This window comes from Varanus komodoensis, unplaced genomic scaffold (assembly GCF_004798865.1).
Source record: "Varanus komodoensis strain SLA01 unplaced genomic scaffold, ASM479886v1 scaffold18_3, whole genome shotgun sequence".
NCBI classification, from domain to species: Eukaryota; Metazoa; Chordata; class Lepidosauria; order Squamata; family Varanidae; genus Varanus; species Varanus komodoensis.
Genome location: NW_025335549.1, coordinates 9,514,665 through 9,530,900, shown reverse-complemented (window position 1 = coordinate 9,530,900; position 16,236 = coordinate 9,514,665).

Here is a 16,236-nt window from a genome sequence, read left to right as displayed (position 1 = left end):
TATCCAAAGAATCAAATGCCTGCTCTGTGATAGCTTGGCATGGAGCCCCTAGTATTGTGGTACCCAACATTCCCTACCGTTCCAAATTAGACAGGCACCAACATTTCTGGAGTTTTGGTACCCACTGGAACTATACTTTCCCCCAACGAACATGCCCAGGAAGTTAATACGATCTTCTGTATGTGGTAGTATATTCAGTATTTCATTACATTGTGCTTTTTGTACATCACTTAGAACGTTGTTTTAATATGAACAGTACTTATCAAATCAGTACATCCACAAGCCCAGTGCCCTGACTTCCCCTTGCTTAAGCCGTACCATTCTCTTCCAAGTCGCCTTTTAAACTGGGAGCCAAGGCGATGGAGTGGGGCTCATGCATCATGGACATGACGCCTGCCCTTCTTTCATCCATGCAGTCCTACAAAAGGTGTGTGCAGTTAGGGCTCTTCCTTTGGCTTGTTAGGCTAAGCATGGTAAATATGGTCAGGACAGGATTCCTCAAGGGGAGCTGATTGGAAGCAGGTATTGAGCTCCCTCTTATGCGGCTGCCAAGTTTTATATACTGCTCCAAACAGTGCAGACATTTTGAGAGGTAAACAGTACAAGAGAGAAGGAGAACCCAAAGCTCAGTGTTAGGACATGTGCCATGAAGTAGATGGTCTCAGGCTGAACCTTTGGTAACCCTAGTCAAAGCAAGGATGGGGAAGGTGTGGCCCTCCAGATCTTGTTGCTCTGCGTGAAGCTCCCGTCATTTGACGCCATTGGCCATGCTGGTCTGGGCTGATGGAAGTCGCAGCCCAAAACCCTCTGGAGGACTGTGCCTTCCCCATGACTGGTCTACCTAACTGGCAGAGTTTTTTCAGGAACTTGGGCAGCAAGAGGTCTTTCCTGGAACAAGAGATTCTGAGGACTGACCAGGAAGTATCTGGCATGATAGCAGGTGATGATCCTACCGAGCAGCAATCCATGGTCTTGTGTATCTCTGCCCATGTTTAGGGAGTCTTTGTCATCACCTGCAGCCTGATCCTTTTAAAGGGGAGATGCTGGGGAATGAACCCTGGAGTGCTGCTTGAAAAAGCCTGTGCCTGACCCACTGAGACATCATTCCTTCTAGCAGGATGTGAGCTGGTGCCCTCTAAACCCAGAATCCTTGGTCATTGGCCATATGGGCTGAAGATGATGGGAATTGCAGTCAAAACATCTCAAGGGCACCATATTGTCAATCCTTGATGAAAATGACTGTAGATAGCTGTGTGTAGTGGTTACAGATGTGCTTTCCTGTTTTTCTGGCTTTCAACTGCCTTTCGAACTACTTTTTCATGTTATCTTCTGCAGAGTTTACTGTTGCTCCCTGTTAATATTTTAATTGCTACTGATTTATTATTATGGTAGATTTGGTGGTTCTAACTTCATTCTTTTTTATTTTGATGGGCCTCCTTGTTACAAACCATTTCAGTGTGACAGAAAAGCACAAATTAAAATTATATTGAAGCAGACCCATTAAAATTAATGGGATTTTATAGGTCTGTTCTAAATATGACTAGGTTTGGATGCAAGTCATTGAACTAAATTCTTTTCCTCCTCCTCCTCCTCCTCCTCCTCCTCCTCCTCCTCCTCCTCCTCCATGCATCTGTACAGATGAGCAAGAAGATTCAAGGAGCATACAATGAACACTACAAGTTTGCAAAACAGATGTGCATAACTCTTTCCTGAGTCCATTATTTACCTGATTCTCAGGTTTCTCTCTTCGGTTGTCACTTGCACGATTGATATGGTGTGTAATTGGGTCCAGATGCTTTGGGCCAACTTTTTGTGGCCAAAGACACAGGGTAGAGAAGGTAGACATTAACTCTTCCGCTTAAGGAACTGTGGGAGATTTTTCAGTGCAGAGATCATTAATGCGTCTTGTAATGGTGTTGAAAAGCTGTTTTCTGCCCCATCAGCATTTGCAGTTAAATGGTCTGCAGGGACCAATTGCTACCAACCACCATCAACAACAGGTCAGCGTAGAGCTAAAGAGAGAAAATGTGAACACTGGTATGCAAAGGAAGAAAGAGCGTATGTTTTGTCCTCATCTACTGGTAGGGAGCAAGTGTAATTGAACGAAGTAGCATTTCATTTGGAGCAAACATGGACGGGATCAGACTACACAATACGGTTAAATTACTGCCTTTCATTTAATGAAATGGTACCCCAGAAAATGGCGCATAATAGAACCCCAAATCACCTTGCTAGAATTGACTGCAGCTGTATTTAAAGTGCTGCCATCAACAACACAGTGTGTCATAAACAAAAAAGCCTCCTCTCCAGAGCAAAAGATGGACGGAATCTGGGCTGCAGTCTCAGCGCTTAATATGACCAATTTCCAAACTCCTCTTTGGAACCTGAGTGCAACAGTAATAAAAAAACCTGGCGATCCAGATAACACAAAGCTGATCTAAGCTAGCTTAACAGAATAGAAAAGCTTGTTAACATCAGCAAAGATGATGAAGAAAAAATGTTACTGCGAAAAGGCTGGCCATGGTCAAAGTCTTTTGTGGGTCCCATCATTAAAAACTGAGAACCAGGTCAGGGCTGAGCAGGAAGCTGAGAAGATTGTCAAAGCCATCTCCTTGAAACAAAAGCAGAGGGCCTTCCACAGATCTGGCGATTACTGGCAGCTTCTTTTAAAAACAGAAAGATGTGGAATTATGTTGCAAGTACCAAAAAAGAAAAGGTGGAGGGGGAGAAAGAGTGTGTGCTGTGGGAGAGGCGATAAAGTAAAAGAAGCTATGCATGCAATGTCATGCATACCTACTAAGGTGGGATTTACTTCTGAATAGGTAGACCTAAGATTGCCCTGTAAAGAGGAAAACGTTAGGGAAAGAAGGATGTCTGGAAAACTCAGTGGACACTCTGAGTAACATGTCTGAACTATTTGCATTCTAGCACAAAGTAATTTTTCTGTTCAGAAGTAAAAAAACATGGCAAGTAAAAAACAACAGCAAATGTTGACTCAAAGAGGCTTTAAAGGGATTTTGGCCAGGGAAGAGAGAATCCCATCAAGAATGGCATTCTCAGCAGTCTCTGTTGGAAGCAGCCTGCTTAAGTTCATGCAGGCTTGGCGTTAGCACCTGGCATGCTCAGGCAGTTGCTGAGGCCCTGAAGTTCAGAGTGGCCCACCAGGGTGGGCCTTGTTCCTGGCCCTCCGCTACCAACTACCCCCAACAACACTGCCCTTGGTGGTGCTAGGGTGGCCACCCACAGATTGCCAAAAAAGAGGAATCACATCTCCCAACAAAAAGGGGGGATGATCTTTTACAAAAATCAACTCGTTAAAAACACGGTAGGCATGTCATGAGTGGAGCCAGCTGGAGCCAGGGGTCAAACTGGATGGCCTGGGGGACCCCTTCTGACTCACTCTGCTTAGAATCATAGACTAGTAGAGTTGGAAGGGGCCATGAAGGCCATCGTGTCCAACCCCCTGCTGTCACAGGACACCACATTACTCCATCCCACCCAGATGGCTGCCCAGGTCCTTTTTGAATGTCTCCAGTGTGGGAGAGCCACCACCTCTCCAGGCAGCTGGCGCCACTGTCGTATTGCTCTGGCAGTGTTTCAATGGAGCACATTCTCTTTAACATGTGGAGATGCAAATTTGAAAACCATTTTTGTAACCTGAATGGAGAAAACTGTGTGTTCCTCAGGGCTTACCTCTGAAGTGGGAATGCCAAGTTATGGGCAACCTGGTCAGGTCGGTGCCAGTCTGTGGATTCTTCTGTGAGGGCTATTGCATTTTCAAAGGCACTGCACTTTTACATGGGACACTCCAGCTTTCCTGCCTCACTTGCGGTTGGGTTTGGTGCATTTAATTCCCGTTCCTGTGCCTCTGCCCATTCCAGGGTCGGATGGGGATCCCTTTTCCTGCTGAAGGTTGCATCCCCTTGGAGACAGCCTGTCCGAGGCTACATCCTGGTGGTTGTCAGGGCCAGAGCACTCAGCGCCATCCCTTTTCTCCCTCCCCCCTTCCTCTTTTGGGGGCCACTGCTAGCCACCCCTGCAGTCCGAGCCCCCTCAGCAGGTGCAAGTGGAGGAGCCGGCCCTTTTCGCAGTATGGCGACGAAGGGGTGTGGCCTCTGCTAGGACCTCCTGCAAGGCAGGCAGCTGTGATGGGTGTGGGGGCCCTTCCAGAGCAGCACTCTCCTCCTCAAGTGTGATCTTACACAGACAGCAATTTAGTCCAGCAAAGAGATTTCTGGGCAGCCCCTGTTTCCTCCCCCTCTTGCTTTCCTTTCACCTTCCACCTTATTTGCTGGAAAGTGCAGACTGACTCTGAAAGCGTTAAAAGGAGAAACTCGTGTATAATGAAGTCACTGCAAGTTGCTGGCCCTCATCAGCTCCTGGATGCCTCTCCAGGAGCAGCTGCATGATTTTTTATGAAGTGAACCTTTTAAGGTGAGGGATTGCTTACTGGCAAATGGATGTTGCTCTTGAAAGGCTTTGGAGTTGCGATTGTGCATTTCTTTTTGGAAGGGTGGGGGATGTTGATTTATTTAGCTGTATTAGTAATGTATTTACTTTGCAAGGGAGTGGAGCTGTAATTATTGAAAGTGATTCCTGATGCTGATGGCCCATCAGTGCCACTGCCTGCTTCTCTTTAGTGCCACTGATGGAACAATTTGCATTAATACCTGACAGCATTTTAAAAAAGAAGGAATCTCAAATGATGGTAGACTCACGGCGATAAACCAAAAACCACTATTGCAGGGAAGACAGAGTACTATGCTTGTGGAATGGCAAACGAGTTCGCTCTCCTCCTTTGCTCTGAAGCAGACAAATAAATTCCACGGTCATGAATGGAGCTGGTTTGACAGCCCTTCAATTGATTATATGGAGGCTAGAAAAAGGAAAGGAGGAAGGAAAGAAAGGAATGGAGGAAGGCAACTTGGAGGTTTATTTCTTTATTTTCTCTCTGTAAGAAACAAGCAGGTTTGGGAAACCTTTTACACGTTCAGGATATTTGTTTGTTTAATGTCGTGATAAAAGGCAGTGCATCATAAGCGATGCAGCGCAGCTTGCAAGCCGCCTTTGCCCACTGCACCCGACCGATCAGGCACACGATGGTCACGGGACCTGTCCCCCCTTGGTCCTCTCGCAGGCACTCCAGGGGACACTTGAGCTTTGCTGCTCCCCAGTGACTGCGAGCCATTTGCCGTGCAACAGAACCTTTCTCACCACTTCATTTTGCTCTTCAGGTTGTGAAAGTCAGCTGTCAAGCCAGCGTTCATGATCCCTCGAGCTGTCCTTCTAAGGCACCTGGGAAGGTTGCAATGATAGGACTGCTTCCTGTTGGTTCTGAGGAGTTTTAGCATATGGACGCAGGAAGTGACTTTACCCTAAACTGAGTGACGGGTCTGTTGACTTCTCAGTGAGTCTCCAAGGGGTCTGAAAGGGATGTTTCTGGTTAGAGGCAGGGTCAGAGCTCCTGGGCCGCTCAGTGCAGGAGCCCAGTTTAGAGCCGATGGTTGTCCAGCCTCTGCTTGAATGCTTCCAGCGGTGGGAAACCCACCATCTTCCTAGGCCATTGGCTCCATGGTCTAACTGCTGTGACTATCAGGGAGCTTTCCTGGTCAACCAAAAGCTGCCTTTCTATATCTTCCTTCTGTTATTTTATGCCTACCAGTCTTGGAGGATAGACAATAACTTGTGTTGCTACTCTGTGCAAGGAAGGTTTCAAGCAGGAGTGAGCAGATTTCAGGCTTCTGTGGAGTGCCCAGCTGTCCTCTTTTATGAAGGACAGTCCTGTATTTGAAGGTATGCCTGAGGACCATTCTTGATTGGAATGTGTCCAGTACAAGTCTAGTTGAAAGATCAAGAACTGTTAAGAAAGTCTAAAAGATAGCAATGGTTTTGAAATTTGCGTGCGTATGTGTGTATAAGCATATGACACTTCTGCACCAGTTTGTGTCCCCTTTTTTGTGACACACTTCCTGTCTCTTGTAAATGGTATCACCTCCTTTGTCTCCCCTCTGCAATAACCATTCAGCTCATGGGTATGCGTGGGAGTGCTCTCTCTCGCATACACTTGTGCAAGCACACACACAAATGTATTACTTTCCACAACGTGCCATTAATAAACCATGGGGCTGGTCAACCTCTTTTGGCCCAAGGGTCAGTGCTGATTTTGGAGGAGCCCTTGGGGGCTGCATTGCAGTGGGGTGAAGGCAAGCCCACCCCCGTATTTTTAACAAGGAATCCAGGTGATCGCAGCTTAAAGCTTTTATTGCCAGTCCCTGCACCCTCAGGGGAGGTATCTTGTCAGGGTCCAGGGCTAGGAACAAGACAAAGCAGAGGTACCAGGACCAGGGCAACAGAGCAGAGCAGGAAAGACAGGATCCAGACATAAGGTTGAATGGAAAGTCCAAATCATGGCCATGATACAGGCTGGGCCAGGAACCACAAGAATGCATGGGAGCAGGACAAGGACATGGTCAGGAGCATGCCAAGGGTCAAGAACCAGGGGGACAAACAGATGCAGGATCTTTGGATGGGACAACATGGCGGGAGGCCAGCGAGGCTGGGTACATGCCACAGCAGGGGACATGGCAAGATGCAGGAGACCACAGGAACCAGATGCAGCAAAGGCCAAGCAAGATGCAGTTTGCAGACAAACCTGCTTTGCTAAGGCAGCAAGATGGGCGCAACGGCAAGGCAGCACAACAAGGCAGCAGGGCAAGACAGGCACCAGGAGCAGGCCCTCCAGCAAACAGGAGGAGTTGCATTACTGAGGCCAGTTCTGGAAGGAAGATCTTGCTGTTATATAGCTCTTCTCCCAGGACTCCAACTGGCACTTGTCAGAGAGCTCCAGTGAGGCTTGGGACTGATCCTGCAAATATGGTGTCGGTTGCTCTGGTTCTGGCCACCAGAGAAGCCCAGATCCTGACACATCTCGGCCTTTTAAAACTAGGAGAGGAGAAACTGTGCAAAAGCTGGAAGCTACCCCATGATTGGGGCTGAGGTCAGGGAGGGAAGGAGTGTGGCCTTCCAGGGAATTTGCTACTGTAAGATGAGGCAAGGGCCTGCAGCACTGAGGCTTGGAAGAGAGCTGGGGGAAAATTAATGCAAGATATGCCTATCAGCAGCTGCCAGCTTCATGGACCGTTATGATCAGTGGCCATTCATTGCTGAATAGAGGTTGGCGGTGGCAGCAGAGCATCAGTGGCGGCCAGGGAAACTATTGGCCTCTTGGAAGCAACTTGTCGTTATTGTCAGCAAGATGATGCCAGTCGGGATGAAACTTTTCGACTAACCCATATGGGCTCTTTCTGTCTTCTGACCACTGCGGTGGAGGTCCTGGCAGCTCTGGGTGCTTGCATCTGTCAAATAGGACCTCATTCAGGTTTTCTGCTTTCCACCAGGAAGCTTCTTCCACCCCGCTTCCCCATGCCGGGCACAGTAATTCATATGCATTCTTTTCTTTCCTGCTTTCTCTTTTGTTAGAAGTTTTTGAAGTGCACAATGCATGTTTCATGTGTTTTGGTTTTTGGCATCACCAATTGCAGATATGCAGATTTCTAGCAGCAAACTGTGTTTCTGTTACCACTCAGTTCTGGGAGATGCAAACTGGGTAATCCCTGAAGCTGACGAATTTCTCAGCTTGCTGCTGTAGCTGAAGTCTACTTTTCAGTTTGTCAGGCTGATAAGATGCAAAGTGCCTTCCCCTCTCTTTTTTTTTCTCCTTCCCATTGAACCTTCTTGATGCAAGTTTGTTTTCCCCCATTTTGGCAAATGCTACATTAAATCCTACTTAAGCACACATGCCCCGCGGTGTCACACGTAGTAGGTGTGACCAGAACATTGTAAATGCACACACACGTGCTCATGCGTGTACCCCCCTTGAACATTCCATCTGGTTGTCAAGGTGGGCAGCAAATGTGTACGTGAAACACTTAGTTGCTATAGCAGTGTGAACACCTTTACAGCAGAGAGGGCAAATGAAACCCACTGCTTGTTCAGAGATACGCAGATGGGATGCATTTGCAGAAATGGCTGCCATTAAAGTAAGGTGATGGGTTAAATACTTCCTACGTGAGAACCTCCTCCAGTGTTTCCCTGTTTTATACAACTGGAAATATGTTCTCCTTTCATCCCCCCTCGTATGCACACACGTTTTTGTAATTCAATAGATTCTTGTTTGAAGGTTGGCCAGAATCAAAATCTTTAGTGTGGGGTTGGTTGTCCTGTGGACAACCCATGGTGAGCCCTGACGGATGAATGGGCTCACTGTGGCTTGTTGGCTCCTTCCTCCTTGCCTCAGTTGGGACAGCTTTGACGGCTGTCAAAATACACAGACGTATGTCCCAATCCAAAACCTCCCAGCTCCCACTGAAACCCGCTTTGGAAAGGGATCCAGGGTTTTGGTAGCTAGTTGTCAAAACAGCATGGGGCAAAGTAGAAGTGGGGACCCCACTTGAGACTGCAGTGTGTGCGTTTGTGTGGAAGAGGGCTCTTATTGACAAGGGGATATACCCAAAACTGTCCTACTCCAGGCCAGCATGGACAGAAAACAAGGATCCAAAAGCTCTGGGCTTCAACTCCCAGTGTTTATGCCCATAGACCATGATCTGTGAGTGTGAGCTGTCTAGAGATGCCATAGTTAGAGTAAGCAGGATATAAATATTTTAAATAAATCAAACAAAATGGTAGGACTTCTGGAAACTGCAGTCCAAAGCACCTGGAGGTCCACCTTCTGCCCGTCTTCGAAACAAAGTACAGCCAAATGGGCACATACCCTGAGCTGGTGTGAGGCAACTCCCAGAGGCCTCTGCGAGAGCTCCCATCATTCTGTTGCCAGGGTCAGCGTTGCCCCACTAGCCTAGCGTGCAACACCTGCTCCTTTGTTACAGCCACAGTGCAAAAGATGTAACTTGTCACACATACTGCAGAAGGCTGAGTGCACGACGCCAAGATGTCATCGAGTGCTTCCATGTGCCGCATCATTGCTGTTGGCCCAAAATCCCCAAAGCTGCCCCAAAGGCTGGCTGAACTCCTTGATCCATCCTAATGCTTCAGTTGCGAGCACATGAAAAGTGGGCCTGGCAGCAGTTCTCTCTTCCACACCCTCCTGCACTCCAACAACCAGTTACTGTAATTGTCAGGCCTTTCACAAAATCCCTGGAAAGTTTAGCAAGACGTTGATGAAGAAGGTGCTCGTCTCTGCACGCATGCACGGCTTTTACATCAGACGCTGGAATGTCGCATTGTGTTGGCCAACGGCTACCGGAGTTGACAAGTGAGTGACACAAAGCATTGTTTTGGATTCTCTTTGTGGCTGCTGAATCATTTGGATGACATGCTTCTCTTCAGAAAGCTGGGAGCTCTTTCCTCCACCCTCCCCTTCACACACTTTCTACCATCCGAATCTCTCTGGCCTAACTAGAATAGTTTGAAGGTTGCAGATTGCGTGACTTGCTCCCTCTGGCATAGTTGTGCATAAGTGCATGCTCTTTTTGCTGGCAAGAGAAGACTTTTTTTGGCGTGCTTTTTTGATTTTTGCTTTGGCTGTGTGATGTGCGAAGGCTCATTATGAGGAGTGGGAGGGGGGGAACGTAATAACAGGAGTTATGTGAAGTCATTCCCGTGTCCTTACGAGACTTTTCTTTTGATGCTTAATGTATAGCCAGAGGTAAATCTTTGCTTTCTAATTCCGGTCGAGAACAGTTGAATTTTAAGTGCCTTGTTATGTGGAAAGGGCAATGAATATCTCATGGAAACGACAGTGACAAGCCTGACTCCACATAGCTCCATCCCTACTGGTGCCAAGTCTTTTGGACTCAGACTAGCAAGCAACGGGACATTCAGTTTATATTTGCTACTGCGGCCAACCCAAAGGTGTTGGGCAGATGGCCAATACCTAGTTTTAAAATCCGTCTATGTCTCTCTATCCAGACATGGCTGGGCACCTGCAGAAGGCAGGGAGAGTGGTGATTCCTATATCCGTGGCACTTTTCAGCTATTGCAGCTTTCTTTGGAGCTCTGTAGGAGCTCTCCATAGTGCTCCACAGTGGTGCTCCACTGACAGAAGTCACCAACCTCCCCTGCTCAGAAAAGTGTCCACTGACAAGAGTCTCTTTGACTTGCTCCTCTTTGCCATTGTGACATGTTTGCTCACCTGTTTGCTCAGGTGTGAGAAGCAGCGGTGGCAGATGTCTCTGCCTCTCTGTGGTCAAGCAAACCAGTGGTGACAATGTGAAGGAAGAGGAGGAGCAGGGCAGTGGTGCTGAAGGAAGGGCCCCACAGAAGAGGTCTGATTGTAAGTGCAGAGACAGGGCACCTTTTTCTCAAAGCACAACATTAGAAAGCTCAGAATTCAGGATGTGCACTCAACAGAGAAGGAAAAGGTTGGAATGTGGCAAGGAGATGTCCAGGTGAAGGAGTGAGATTTGCCAAACAGTTGCTGAGAACTAACTTCCTCAGGGTCAGGTGGAAATAGTGCAAAACAGCGAAGGTCTGAGGAGGGGGTGTGTGAACTTATTACCCAGCGAGCTGACATCAAGCCAAACAAATGGGACAATCAAGTCACATCTAGCTTTCCTGCCATCCAGTCCACAAGCTGGATGAACTTCCCTGAGGGTGGAGACAAGCCTTTTGGGAAAGGAAGAAGGACGAAGTCTTCTGTTTGGAATAAGTTCTTCAGATGGGCAAGAGCTGTTCCCACAAACTGGAGGGATCATTAGTTTGATTGATGCTGCTTGAGAACAACCTTCTTATTGAACACCCTATAACATTAAAAAACTCTGTCTAGCTCTGTCTAGCCTTCTGTTTAGATCTGCTGGAAAGGGAAAGGGGGAGAGATGGGCTCACAACAAAAATGAATGATTAATACCGGGACACAAAAATGGTTTGAAGGGCTATTCATTTACCATGACTGCCAAACTATTTATTATTATTATTTTCTTTTCTGGACAAGAGTGGCCGTACAGGCTGAGGATATTTTGCTTGTCTCTGGGCCATTTGTTAATAATATTTGCCATTGTTTCATTCCACTGATGTTGAATCCTTTTACTGGGGGGCACTTACCTTCATGTGAACATTTTTTAGACATTCTGTTGTTTCCATCTTCTGGGGCACTCGCTTTTTAAAAATAAAATGCCCTTTGAAAAGGTTACAATACCTTTTAAAAGACTTTCAGATAAGTTTGATGGAAGTGCTTGTCCAGGCTTTGCTTCTAGTGGGGAAGAGATGAATCAAAGGTTTTGTGCTGTACATGCAGGAGACAAATTCTAAAATGGCCAGTGTGGCTTGGGGGCGCCAGCAACCCTGCAGTTCTTCCCCTAAGTAGGAACATGTGGGTCGCAGCTCCTTAATGCAAAAGGAAAGACAATCTCTGCAGCAGAATCAGCAGAATCTCAAGCTTTGATGGACTATCCATCTACCCAACTGGATGGCTGTTCAACCCATGGAGGACTCTCCAGCAGCCCTTCAAACGGATGAATGCTTTCTGTATAAGTGGACACATGGCCACTCTAGCTCCATCCCTTCCTGGGGAGCAAATGGCTTCAAGCTGGAAAGTCTCTTGTTTGGAGCATGGCGCCCTTGCTCCTTTCCAGTCCCTCAAGTCATGTTGCTAGGTTGCTGTGGGGATGCAATTCCCTGAAAGGAAAGGGCCACCTTCTCAGAGCAGTGCAGGTGCTGTGGGTGAGGAGCCTGGAGTTCCTGACTTGTGGGCCTGAGACTGGTCATGACAATGGGGCCTGGTTGGAGTGCTGGTGGCCCGACAGATGAGTCCAGACCCCCTGAGTCAGAGCTAGAATCCAGGCTTTTGGGGCCAGGCGACTCAGAAATAAAGGCAGTGAATAACACTGGGAAGTTTGGTGCTTGTGGAATTCATCAGGGAGTTCCTAACTTGTCCCCATCATTTAAGCATGGAGCCTGGAGGAGAAGAAGGAACCTGGTGTGAGAATTACAGACAGGAAGAGCTGCAGGTGTGTTGATAGGAAAGGCATGGACAGAGAAGAGAACTTTGGAAGTGAAGAGATGCTGGACTGGGGTCTAAGTGGATAGGGAAGGCAAGGGGGTTTGTTGCTCAATGGCAAAGCAGCTGTCTTTTGTACAGAAGGACCCTGGTTCGATCCCTGGTAGCTCCAGGTGGAGCGGAGAAATTCTTGCCTGAAGGCCTGAAGAGCCAGTTTTGTCATTGAGTGTGGGCAATACAGACAGACCCCGAGTGACAAACATCCGAGTGACAAACAACCTGTACTTATGCCTGTATAGGCCATACAGCCTATTATTTTTTAAAAATACTGCAGAAAATTGTCATCACCATAGAGAGAAAGGAAGTGAAAGAGGAGAGAGGGTGGGCCTCCAAAGCATCACCATAGAGAGAGAGAGGAAGCAAAAGGAGAGAGGGGGCTCCATAAAATGCCTTCCTGCCCTCCAGAGAGGGAAATCTTTCCAGCATTTTCTTGCTGCAAAGAGGAGATACTGGTGACTTTTTGGGGGTGGGGTGGGCAGGTTAGAAATATTTGTGGTTTTTCCACTTTCACAGGGTCCTGCATCCCTAACCCCTCCAAATGTGGAGGACTGACTATACATGAGCCAACATACGTACAAATTCAACTTAAAATTAATTTCTGTTTTCTCAGGAATGGATCTTGTTTGTAACCTGGGGACTGCCTGTACTGGTCCAGGGGGACCCATACAATAATGTGGCAGCTTCTACCATTCCATGAGGTTGTTTGCATATGCATTCCTGAAAACTGAATTCTTCTTCCAATGAAAGAGCCAAGATGTTGGCCACAAAACTGTTTCCGCAGTGCATATCTTATAAAGAACACTCTCTGGATTACTTGGGATACCAACATGCAACGACATTGCTAAGGGTGGGATTCAAATGTCAAAACTGTAAACATCCTGGAAGTGAACAGCAGCAATAAACAGTGCAGGTGGGAGCAGAACCATAAACCCACAAAGCCCTCCCTTGAAATGACTTTAGTTGCTCTGCTCTCGTCTCCCAGGCTCATTAACATCCACAAGAAATCTCCGATGCAACATATAATAGGTCAGGTTTTATTATGTCATCCAAAGAGTTTGTTAAGCTTAATGTCTTCTCCGCAGTCCTAGAAGGAGGAGAAAAACTTAGGGGACCCTCTTGGAAATCAGGTGCTAATTTCTTCCCATTTGTTTGGGAGTTTTGCTGCGTCTGGTGCATCAGTGCCTGCCCTGGATCTCAGGGCTGAGCAAGGGCTGACAATGATGCACTTGCAGCTGGAGGCCACAGAAGCTTTTCTTGCCCAAGAAAAGTCCCAGCCTGGACAGGAAGCTGTTCTACTTCCTGTTGATCAGGAAGAACCAATGGCCAGATGTGTGTGTGTGTGTGTGTGTGTGTGTGTGTGCACGTGCGCCACTTGGATCCTCAGGGGATGCTGCGGCTGGTAGTCGTGGTGCTTCACTGCATGGGGCAGAGGGCCCTGAATCCATGAGTCCTTCTTTCCAGGCCTCGCAGCTCTTGAGAGCTGGTGCCTGCCCTTGTGGCCAGCACTTTGCCATTTGTTGATAGCGCACAGTAATATTATCCAGTTCTGTGCCTGCGGAATGCTGGGAACTGTAGCTGAAACTCCCTGAAGGGCATCCAATTGCAGGAGGTCAGGGTAGGTGGAGGGCCTTCACCATCCACTTTCGGTCATTCCAGTCCTCCACGTGTGATTACAGTCACTGGCCAAAGGGTGGAGAGAAGCTTGGCCACCTTTGTCACGATCTCCTGCCCCAAATTGGATGGTGACCATTTATGCAGTGGGTGTCACATCTCAGGCCTGGGAACCAAATCTGGCATTCCTGGGCTGCGCACCTGATCTGGCCCCACCCTCTTTCCTTTGCTGATTATCAGGCAGTTTCCCATCTTTTGCGCCATTCCCCCCATTCTAAAAGCATGAAATACGGCACAAAATACACCTCCTAAGTCTATTACTGCCAGCAAGAGCTTTAAACTAAAGCGCTAAATCACAGAACCCGCCCTTGTTGCATTTAGCGCCACCCATCACTGAAATGTGGCCCCCGAGTGCTTTCAAATGCTATTTGGCCCTGGAGTTGAACACGATCTGCAGCCCTGATCTATACCGTGAACGTTGTGCTGTTTGCATTTGCTACTCATTGTCTACCCGACACCAAATTAAACATGAAATATTTATTCTTTTGGTTGGTTGACTGTATATTTGAATGACATTCTTGTCCTGGCAGTGTTAGCACCCATTTAAAATTAGACCTCACCAACTGTTGAAGATGGAAAGTGCCAGACTTTATCTGACATGGTGACTTAGCGTTGATGCGCATGCATTTATATGGAAGTGTGCTAGGGACACGATGCCCCTGCCACATCCCTGCTCAGATGTTTGTCTAAAGAACTGCCACTCCTCCGGGAGTGACTGGACTCTGGTCCTCATCTTTCAGGCCCCATCAAGAGGCTAGGACTGATAGGAGCCAGAGGAAGGAGCTGTCCCTGTGAAAGCTCTGATGTCAGTGGAATAGTGTATCTACTCTGGGCACAGCCAGAGCTTTAAGTGAACTGTCCATGGTGCTGAACAACCCAGGACTGTTCACTAGGGTGAGGATTAAGGTACCCTGAAAAGATCCATCCATGTTTAGACTAAAGCCCAGAGTGGATATGTGCCCCCTCTGGTTTTGGAGCTGCCTCCTAAGAATGGTAATTGTAGGAAGCCACAGCATCAACATGCAGAAAGGCTGTCAGGCAGAGGGCAGAGCAGAGTTGTTCTCTGGGGCTCCAGAGGAAGGACTTGGACTTATGGGTGTTGCAAGGACATAGGCCTTGGCTAAACACTTGAGGAACTTCATAATGATAAGAGAAGTTCACCATTGGAGCAGGCTGCCTTGAGAAGTGTTGGGGTCTCCTTGAGTGGGTGTATTTAAGCAGAAGCTGGGTGCCCATCTTTGTGGAATAGTGTAGGTCCCTTTGTATGACAGATCCCTGCGTTAAGTGGAGGGTGGACTGGAAGACCTCCAAGGGCATAGAATCACTCTGTGGCTGTAGGGTGCTGTGCAGAGAGACAAAAGAAGGTCACATTTAGCAGTGACAAGGGCCAGAAAATGAGGACTGCTGCAGGTAAAAATAGGGGCATGCAGACAGTCCCTAGGACCCAGGTAAAGGCTTTCTAGGGGAGGATGAACCCTTAAATTGAGATTAGCTGCTGGGTGTTTGGGGATCTCATTTTTCCTTACACTTCCTTAAGTATTTGCAGAGCAGAGAAGTGAGAATGCTTGAAAGAGGTGGGGCTGGGTGGAGGAGCGAAGAGGGAAAACCAGAGACAGCAAAGATGCAACTGTGGGCTTGGACGGTGGCAAAGGAAAGAGGTGGAGATGCAGCCTCTGCCATGGGCTTATAAGCAAAAGAGAGTTCAAAGAGGCTTACTGAAGTAGTCATCCCAGTGGGAGGGGAAAATAAACCAGCAGGCACCAAAGAGGAGAGCCCCTCTGGCATTTGTGTGTATTGCAAGATACATATTTATGGCAAATTTGAGCTTGTTTATTCCTGTTTACTGACAGCTGGGCAGCTGCCTGAGCTCAGATTCGCTGAGATCAAAGCGTTGCTCAAGCGTCCTGGCCCCACCTTGGAGAATGTGGTGAAGAAGTGGAAATAAATGGGCTCGGCAGGCTCTTTCTTAAAAGAGCCAATTCTTTTGCTCCAGTGGGCACCCCACAATGAGAATTTCCAGTTCTAACTCGCTCATTCAATTCTTTATTTTTTCTGGAGATGCGGAGTGAGGAAAATGACAGCTCTTACGGGACTGATGGTAGGGGCTCTTGCAAACTATTGGGCTCCACAGGGTTCCTGAGCAGGCGTGATGAAACATGACATTACCAGTGGAAATCGCTGCACAATTGCTCATGGGCTCTTTGCCAATGCGGATGCAAAGTTTGCTGGCTTTGGAAAGAGACCCTGATCAGGGACACCAAGTCCTGGCTCACTGGGCCTGCCTCATTCTGTTAGTTTGCGGCAGCAATCTGGCCTCTTGCTTTCTGCAGCCTGTAAATAGAAGCGGTCGTCTCCCCCAGTTAGCCAGACTACAGTACCCAAATAAAAAGCAGCATCTCAGACCTACCCCTTTGAGCTCAGGTTCTTGTTTGCTAGTTATGGTTATGAATCATGTGACATTGAGATTTTGACTTGGCTGTAGCCCGTAGGCGGCCAGTTCTCAGTTTTGGTCATGCAGAGAGGACTGTGTGGAGGTGCTAGGGTGGTACTCA